This window comes from Cornus florida, unplaced genomic scaffold (assembly GCF_030987335.1).
Source record: "Cornus florida cultivar Cherokee Brave unplaced genomic scaffold, ASM3098733v1 CherokeeBrave_3.0.0_Hap2_Chr11, whole genome shotgun sequence".
Lineage (NCBI taxonomy): Eukaryota > Viridiplantae > Streptophyta > Magnoliopsida > Cornales > Cornaceae > Cornus > Cornus florida.
Window position 1 is genome coordinate 48,921,714 of NW_026775581.1, and position 10,497 is coordinate 48,932,210.

Here is a 10,497-nt window from a genome sequence, read left to right on the forward strand (position 1 = left end):
CAAATACTAGGTGAAACATTTTTAAATAAGTCTAGAAAATAATTTCAGAACACAAAAATCTGGACGTGGGACCCACACGGGACCTCCCGGACCAAAAATTTGAAAAATGTCAAAATGACCAAAAATGTATTTCTAAGAGTCCTAAACTTAAAGAAATACTCAAAATCACTATTGAAACCCTCGTGACACATTAACTGATGCATGACATGCAAAACGAGGCATAAAAATAAATAAATTCAGAAAATTTGAAAAATACAAGAAAATGAGAAACATCACAATCACCCCAACTTAAAGAGATTTTGTCCCCGAAATCAAGATATACCTAGGAAAGAAAATAACTCTGGATATTTGAAACAGATTTCCTATTCTCGCTCCCAAGTAGCCGCCTCAACACCATGATGTCTGCATAGAACTTTCACTAGGGGTATCATTTTGCCTCGTAAAACTTTCTCTCGAGTGTCAAGGATCTGAACTGGTCCCTTCTCGTATGAAACGTCCTCGTCAATATTTACATCAACCCAACTCAAGACGTGAGACGGATTTGGCTTATACTTCCATAACATTAACACATGAAATGCATTATGGACTCTGTCCATCTGTGGTGGCAATATGAGTCTATAGGCAACATCACTTATGAGCTCTATAATCTCAAATGGCCCTATGAATCATGGTGATAACTTGCTACTCTTTCTGAATCTCATCAATTCCTTCCACGGAGTAACCCTCAAAAAGACGTGGTCCTCAGCTCAAAAGATAAAGGTTATCTTTGTCTATCCACGTAACTCTTTTGTCTGCTCTGAGCTATAAGTAATCTTTATCTGATCAGCTTAATCTTCGCTGTAGTCTCAAACACAATATTGGGTCTTAAGGCAGCTGTCTTACCCACTTCAGTTTCACAAACAGGAGAGTGACAAGGCCTACTATACAGAGCGTTAAATGGAGCCATTTCAATGCTCGACTGATAAATGTTGTTGTAGGCAAACTCAACAAGCGGTAGGTGATCCTCTCAACTACCACCTAAGTTAAGTACATTGGCTGATGCATGTCCTCCAAGATTTGGATAGTATGCTCCGATTGCCATCCATCTATTAATGAAATGACATACTAAAATGCAATAGTGAGCCAAACATTGCATAAAGTCCTTCCCAGAACTTTGATGTGAACTTGGCATCCCTGTCCAAAACAATAGACACTGGAACCTCATACAATCTCACTATCTCCTTCACGTACAGCCTACTAAGTGCCTCTGCGTCATTTGTCATCTTAAAAGGCAAAAAGTGAGTTGTTTTGGTCAATCTATCAATAATGACCCTTACAGCCTCATTCCCTCTTTATGACCTAGGAAGCCCCGTCACAAAAGCCATGGCAATAAACCCCCATTTCCACTGCGCTACCGACAATAGTTGCAACAAACTAACGGGTCTTTGGTGCTCGGTCTTCACTTGCTGACAAGTAAGTTATCTAACTACAAACTTTGTTACATTTTCTTCATTCCGCTCCACCAATATTGGCGCCTCAAATTGTGATATATCTTGGTACCACCTGTATGAACTGCAAAATGGGAACTATGGAACTCTCATAAAACATCCTCATAACAAACTATGAGAACAACCATTAAACTTTTAAACTGTATACCTCCATCTACATGTAAGGTCCAATCCTTCACTGTCTCACCACTAGAAATCAATGTGTGAATGACATCCAAATCTGGATCCTGTCTCTATAACTTAATCACTCGGCCAACAAGAATAGGCTGAGCCACAAGATTAAATAGAAATGCTGACTCACTACCATCATCGTCATCATAACAATGTATTCCCATTTCAGCTAAATCCTCAAACATCTTCCATTTCCAAATGGCTAAACTAGCCAAAGTCCCACGAGATTTCTATCTTAGGACATCAATTACAACATTTGCTTTGCCCGAATGATATTACAAATCAAAATTATAGTCTTCCAAGAACTCAACCCATCACCTCTGCCTTTTATTCAAGCCCTTCTATGAGAAAAGGTACTTAAGACTTTTGTGATACGAGAATACCTTGAATTTCTCCCTATACAAGTAATGTCTCTAACATTTCAAGGCAAAAAAAACTGCGGCCAACTTCAAATCATGAGTAAGGTAGTTAAGCTCGTGAATCTTCAACTATCTAGACCCGTAAGCCATTACTCTACAATCCTGCATTAGAACACATCCTGAACCATCACGAGAAACATCACAAACGATAACATAACCTAAGCCATACTCTTAGGTATCACCAACACTAGAGCCGTAGTCAACCTCATCTTCAATTCTTAAAAGGATGACCTCTAGGCTTTATTCCATACAAACTTGATTCCTTTTCGGGTCAATTGAGTTATAGGGGCTGCTAAGCGGGAAAAATCTTTAACAAATCTTCGATAACAACCCACAAAGCCAAGAAAACTGTGTATCTCAAACACATTCTTGGGATGCTCCCAATTCAAAAATGCTTCGATCTTTAAAGGATCAATTGATACACCGTCTCCTGAAATAATATGCCCTAGAAATTTCACGTCTTGTAGCCAAAACTCACACTTCTGGTATTTGGCATACAATTGCTGTTCTCTTAAAATCTGCAAAACAGTCCCTAAATGAATCTCATGGTCCTCCCGAGATCGTGAATACACAAGAATGTCATCTACAAACACTACCACAAACTGGTTAAGTTAATCCTAAAAGACACGGTTCATAAGTCTATGAATGCCGCTGGTGCATTAGTCAAACCAAAAGGCATAACAAGGAACTCATAATGTTCATACCGTGTACGGAAAGCTGTCTTTGAAATATCCTCATCTCTAACCCACAACTGATAATATCCCGACCATAAGTCAATCCTGGAAAAACAACAAGCTTTCCTCAACCGATCAAATAAGATACTCTTGATGGTGGCATGATTTAATTTTCGATAATCAATGTATAACCTCAAAGAACCGTCTTTTTTCTTAGCAAACAAAACTGGTGCTTCACATAGTGAAACACTAGGTCGGATGAAACCTTTCATCTTCAAATCATCAAGTTATTTTTTCAATTCTTCTAATTCTGCCGGTGCCATAGAAATCGACACAATACCAGGCATCAAATCAATGGCAAACTCAACCTCTCTTCTAGGAGGTAATTTCGTCAAGTTTTTTGAAAAAACATTTAAGAAGTCACAAACAACTGTTGGATAAGACTTCTCCACAACATCATGTTCTTCGGCTAAGAGACTAGGCAAGAAGTAAAAACAATTATCTCACCTACGCATCCCATAAAATGTCGAAGTGTGGTAATCACTCCCATCTCCCTTGAAAAAGAAACAATCTCCCTCGTGAATATAAACTGTGACTCTACCTCTAAAACAGGTAATCGTAGCCCGAAACATAGTTAACCAGTCTATTTTGAGAATGACATCGAATCTAGTCATCTCAAGAAGGATAAGGTCAAACACAAGTGTCTGTCTAGTTATAATGATAGTGCAATCCCTCATAACTCTGCTTAAAGATAATGAATCACCGACTGATCTCTAAAGCCGATGTAAGTGCAAATGAGGATTGGATGAAAGAATGGGATGCACCAGAATCAAACAATACATGGGCCTAAGAACCAAACACTAGAAAAATAACTCTAACAACTGATAGACCAGAACATGTCTCAGCTAGAACAACTGCATATATGCGACCTTGTGATGTTTGTGCCTTTGGACTACCACTTTGAACACCTGATTACTGTGCAGTCATAGTAGGAGTACCCTTTCTAACAGGCCGCGAACTCTGAGTAGACATAACAGTCTAAAACCTGACTCAACTGTAGCCGATTGTACCGGCCTTTGCTGCGACCCCCTACTACTACTTGTGCCTCCATCCTAATGTGGACAGTCCGGAATCATATGACCCTGCTGGCCACATCTATAACAAGTTCTCAATGCCGTAGAAACTGTAGAAGATTTCATAAGTCAACTGGACTTATAATGTCCTGGCTGCTAGCACTAAAAATAACAACTCCACTCCTAATTAACCTAGCTGGCATAAGAGAAGTAGGAACGGATCGTGCAGGCTACTGTCCTTGAAACTGAGAACCACCCCTGTGCTTCTTCCCTAGCTTGCCCTCTGAAAATGGCCCCACATTCCTCTTTTGCTTCCATTGTTCCCTAGTTTGATTCCTATCCTTAGTCTTTGCCTCTACCATCCAGGCTTTCTCCACTACCTCTATGTATACCTTAAGATGTTGTGTTGTCAATACTGAGCTTATCTGGTAATGAAGACCAAATACAAACTTTCGAGTCTTGTCTGCCATATCCCTCACCAAGTTAGGAGTGAAAGAGAGAAAGAGAGGTGAACTTGTTCTCATATTCTATCACTGCCATGTTACCCTGAATAAGGAGATCAAATTCCCTCAGTAGCTCCCATCTCTTGGTCATAGGGAAGTACTTATCACAGAACAACTCTTTTTTGATATCCCAACTGTAATACCCCTAATTTTAAAAAAAGATAGTCTCGGTATTATTTTTAAATATTTTAGTTGCATTTTATTTATTTATTTGTTTATGCGATTATTTGATTACATGGTTATTTGATTATGTGGTTATTTGCTTACATGTTTAATTGAATTGTTTAATTACATATTTTATTTGTTTAAATGTGTTATTTGAATTAACTGATTATGTGTTTGAATCTTTTGAATTAGTTGGTTTAATTAATGTGTTGTTTATTTGTAATTAATTGTAGATTAAATATTTCTTTTGTTTTATTTTATTTTATGGTTAGTAGTAATGGGCCAACTAATTGGGTTCCATGGACTATTTAGATAAGGGGTTTAATGGGTACGGATAATTACCCATGGATAGCTCCCTCTCTCTCTCTCTCTCTCTCTATATATATATATATATATATATAAGGAAAGTCCTTTAGTAATAATCTGATGTATATTTATATATTATATATAAAATGAATATACATAGATTATACATAACATATATTTTAGTTACCTTTTTAGTATTTTAATTTTATTGTTTTCTTTATCAATATGACTTGGATTGGGAAAAAGAGTAGGGTTATTATTTAGCCTATAAATATATAACTATAGAGTTGAAAAAGGGGACTAGAAATATATCACGTAATATATTTTAGAGAGAGAGAGAGAGAGAAGGAAGGAAGAGAAAGAGGAAGAAGGAGGCTAGGGTTTTTATCAAATCCCTAAAGGTAAGTTCTTGTTCTACACTTCTCCTTTGATCTGTGAATTATATATCTGTAATATAATCTTAGAATTTGTTTAAAGAACAATTAAAACTAAAATCTATAATTTAATTGATCTAAACATAGGTTTTATGAATTTGGTTCATAATTGTTCTTGTTGTATGAATTAATAAATTCCTGGGTTTGATCTAGTTTCTTTATGGATTTTTACATGTTGTAAATGATGTAATTTCATATCTGTTTATTGATGAAACCTAGAAACATGCCTTAGAATCCTTAAACAATAAAGAATGAATTCACAGTAGAAGTTCTGGGTTGAATCATGTAAACAGTGTGGGATTCGTTGTTGCAGTGCTTGAGCCTTGGAGGCAAAGCTCGAGCCATGGAGGTAAAGCTCGAGCCTTGAAAGAAAAGCTCGAGCCATAGGTGAAAAACTCGAACCTTGTATGCAAAGCTCGAGCCATTGATGTAAAGCTCGAGCCATGGACAGAAAGCTCGAGCCATGGATGGAAAGCTCGAGCTATTAGGATGAAAGCTCGAGCCTTACCTGGGAAATTTTTGTAAACATCGTGAAATTAATCTTAATTGATTTTGAAAGGTCCTGAACAGTAAATAAAGACTAGGTATGAGTTTAAATAAATTCTAAACAGACTTAATTGTAACAATGTATGCTATTTGAGTTCTTTAAGGAATGAATGGATTTAATCTTTTAAATTTGTTTTAACAATTGAACTTAAATGTTTAGTATGAATTGTATTTGGAAAATGCTTACTTGACTGTATAATAAAATATCAACATGTTTAAGATTCAGTTTGTGTAGGATATATGATGTAGGAAGCTTAAATAAATTATAAGTCATTCATATTCTGTGATAGCATGATATTCTGTTATTATGTTTATTCTGGATTATTTGATGTATTATTTTATTTGTTACATCAACTATTGGATTGTATAGTTGTAATGCACCTGTATGAAATGGTGGCATTCTAAGGACGGAATAACTTATCAGTTAAGTCCTACTTATTTTTGTATAAGTGAACAGATTAATTAAAATGTTAAGTCCTACTTATATTCGTGTTAGGTCAACTGAATAAGTTGGATGATACATAGTGGATTAGTTTTGTAGTGGATAGGATATTATATATATATATATATATATATATATATATATATATATATATACCATGATATGAGCTTGAGCCTCAGGATCAGTGGTTAGGGTGCGTATATTGCCAGGAACGTGTAGCTAGATATAGCGTAGTTGTGTGCCCTGGTAGGTCTAGGTGCTCATGCCCACTATATGTGCGTTTTGCTTGTTGCCTACTATTCAGGTTGAGGCAACCCTATAGTCTAATGAGGTTCCTTTAGTGTGTATATGTATTTATGGACTATGTAATTATTGCATAGATTAACTATAGATACGTAGTTTCTCCGGTCTCTGTTTGGGTTATCATAGAAAGAACTTGTTCGTGGGCCTGACTCATCATTATTTTTCAGTTGTTCGCCAGTTTCATACATAGAGCTTGTTCGTGCTGAGCTGAGACAATCCACATCACTCTTCCGATTCTACGTAGGATTCTCTTTATGTTTTAGTTTTGGATTATATTTCTTTTCAGTTTTTCAGTTGGGATTCTTATTAGGGGTATACTAGTTGGATTCCCGAGTTGTACTAATATTGGAGGTTTTGGATATTTCATTGTATTATTTAATTATTAATTTAAGAATTTATTATTTAATTTCTTTCCATTTATTTATTTATATTTCATTTTGTTCGATTAAATACTTTAATTCTTTGATATCCCTCAGATCTGTGCTTGGATTTGATCACCCGTGGCTTTGGAATTGAAGGGTATCACACCAACCTATAGTCTCAACCTCATACTGGTTAGTAACCAACTTCCACCAAAGCTTCGCATCTTTAGAGAAGTTATATGTGGCTAAGACAATCTTCAAGTGCTCATTCAACACACGTATAGTCGACAAGTGTTTCTCCACCTGATTAAACCAATCATCCGCTACCATAGGGTCTGGACCACTCTCAAACATAGTAGGTATCAACTTCATAAATCTAGAAATTAGCTCGAGACGTTTTCCATCTCTGTTTCTCCCTGTTGAACTACCGGTTGTGGTGTCAGTTGAGGAACAGTAGCAACTGTAGCTCGCAAAACATCTTACAATAATGTGGTTAGGGTCTGCCTAACCGCACCTTCACCATCTTCAACGGGTGTCTCCACATTCGCCCTTCCAGCGGGAACACCTTTTGGAGGAACTAAGTCCCTAAAAATTTTCTCCTCATTAACTTGCTCTACGGGATTGAAGTTATAACTTTCCCCAACATCTCCTTTTGGTCTAGGTCATGGTGGCATGAGGCAATTAAACACTTAGTCACATTAGTAAATAATCATGTTTTATAAATCAAGAAACACTTTAACATATAAGCACGTATAACCACGCACATAAACTTTCATCCTACTTTTGGTAAGCCTCTAGTCGTTGTCCTAATGGTTTTTAACCCAAAGTTTTGATAACAACCCGAACCCGGGGTCCGAACTGTTATTCGGGTCCTTACTTGAACCCGAGGTCATCTAAGGGTCTTACTATCATTTCCAATGTGGAACGATAAAGCTTAATACATCATACTATGCCTTATAGTGCGCCAAAGAATCATTATGTGGAAAGGTTGATGAGTACATTACGACAGGCCATAGAAGTAGAAAGGTAAACAGGTTAATGGTTTCTAATGTCCTATACACATCCGAGCTAATTTGCAAGCCTATGTATGGCCTAAACCTGTCCCAGGCAATCACAACATCTATATTTTTACGGTAGTACTATAATCATATAACATAAAGGAAACCAAAGATACATTTACATAATACATTAGATCCGGTTATAATCCATGAATACTTAGAGTTACAAAAGATACATAGCAAGCTCGGCGCTTTACAAAGCAGATATACAATAGAAAGTTTAACAAAAGAAGCTTCTTTATAGTCCTGTCTATGCCTATTGGGAAACGTCATCCACCACCTCTTTCTCGTGACATGAAAAATATAGAGCACAACGGCTTAGTAAAGATTGCCTAAATGGCATCTCCTTAAATCGAGTAGACGAATACGTGTTTAGAGACATCAATGAATAGTGTAAGAGAATAGGGATCATACCAGGATTACACATCATTGACAGTTAACAAATAACCTTCCATTAATCCTTTAAATTGAATAGAATGCATGTAATGTCTTATGTAAAGCATACCACGCACACACATCCTTTTATATCCACAAACACCATGAAAACGTACTAAATAGCCGGACTTGGTACCCCTGCCGTCCCTAGGGAGAATCTGCTAGTCGTCCCTGGAAGAGGGTGACTCCTAACTACTATTTAGGGCTCGAGTTAGCTAGATTACTCATGGGTACCCCCCTATGTCCCTACTAACTAGCTAGCACCGTCGGCAAAAGGGTACCCCTCCAACTACCGAGTTTAAGAAAACTTTTCCTCAACAACATTTCTTTAAAACTTTTTCATCTCACATTTTCAAATCCTTCTCATAATACCCCTAATGTTTATGATAATGCCATGTCAAGTTTACTATTTATAGCATGCTTTACTACCCTGCTGCTATATACAAGCTTGTATGTAAACATCAAATAATAGAATAAATTGAACAATAAAGCACTCCCGTCATCAATGTCATAACACTTAGGCACATGACATGTTATATACACTTAAAATATCAATTTGTCTCAAAATATTATGTTCAATCAAAATTAGTCACATACTAGGATTGCTATTCAACTCATAAATGTCACAAATTATCATATAGCAACAAGAAATTTGGTAAAGTCCTTCACGCGCATAACACTTAACATACTGCCAAAAGAATTACATCAAATTGTCATGTAATATTCTGGGAAAAAATATAAATTCAACTACCCATTTAAAGGACTATGCAAGTTAAACAATTTTGCCTTTAGAAGTTCAAACTCTATCCTCCAACAAGAGCTAATGTCCACCAATTGAATGCCTAAGCACACTAATGAAGAGAGGAGGACAAGAGGAACACATTTTCCTCTTGAAACTTCAACAAAATCCTACCTTCAAGGAGGATTTCAAAAATCTGGAAGTGGATGAATGGGCTATTCTTGACATCAATTGAAAGCTCTAGTCATGTGGAACAACTTTCCTTTCTATGCCATAGCCAAAAACTCACAAGAAGATGCCCAAATCTAAGCTATAAACGACGCTTTAATGGTGGAAATGATGAAAGAATAAGAAGAAAGAAGAAAGAAGAAAAAGGAGGAAGAAGAATCCAGAACTAAAAAGAAAGTTAGCAGAAATGAGGACATATAATGTCCTTTATATGCTTGGTCAAAGTTTAACCAAGCAAAATGACTATTTTGCCCCTCCTTAATCACTAAACCATAACTATGCCATTGCCATGCAAAAAACCAAATACACCGTTACATATAAGGCAAATACTAGGTGAAACATTTAAATAAGTCTAGAAAATAATTCTAGAACACAATAATCTGGACATGGGACCTACACGGGACCTCCCGAACCAAAAATTTAAAAATGACCCAAAATGTATTTCTAAGAGTTCTAAACTCAAATAAATACTCAAAATCACTCTCGGAACCCTCATGATACGCTAACTGAGGCATAGAAATAAATAAATTCAGAAATTTTAAAAAATGCTAAAAGATGGAAAAATGAAAGAAAATGAGAAACATCACATGTCGAGTGATGTATAGACACATATAAATGGTTATGTCCCGTGATGAAGTATAAATGGTTGTGTCCAATATTAAAGAGACACTCCCAATCTGAAAAGACACTTCTTTTTCTATAAATACCCCATTGGGCTGCCATTTGCAATTGGTTCAATTCATTTTCTTCTCTCCCCCTCTCTAGACTTGAACCAAACCCAAGTAGGTTCAAACCATAGCTCAAGTGGTCTGAGCCACTTAGACCCTAATCTAATTTTATTGATATATAGAGGTGGTTCGCCGAATCTATGAGTTTTTAGTGCTGCTACTAGTGGATGTAGACTATTGTATCCTGGGAGATAAGCGCTACAAAATCCGTCACCACCATGTAATGTATGGTCTTAAGAATATAATATTCAATACTAACCTCGGTCCAGGTTTTTTATTTATTATTATTATTTTATTATTTTAATTTGCATGTTTAATTAAATATAGTTAAATATTTAATTAATTATTTTTTAGTATATTATTAATTATCTCATAAAATATTAGTATAAGATTAGTTATATCTTAAATGAAATTTGAAGCATAT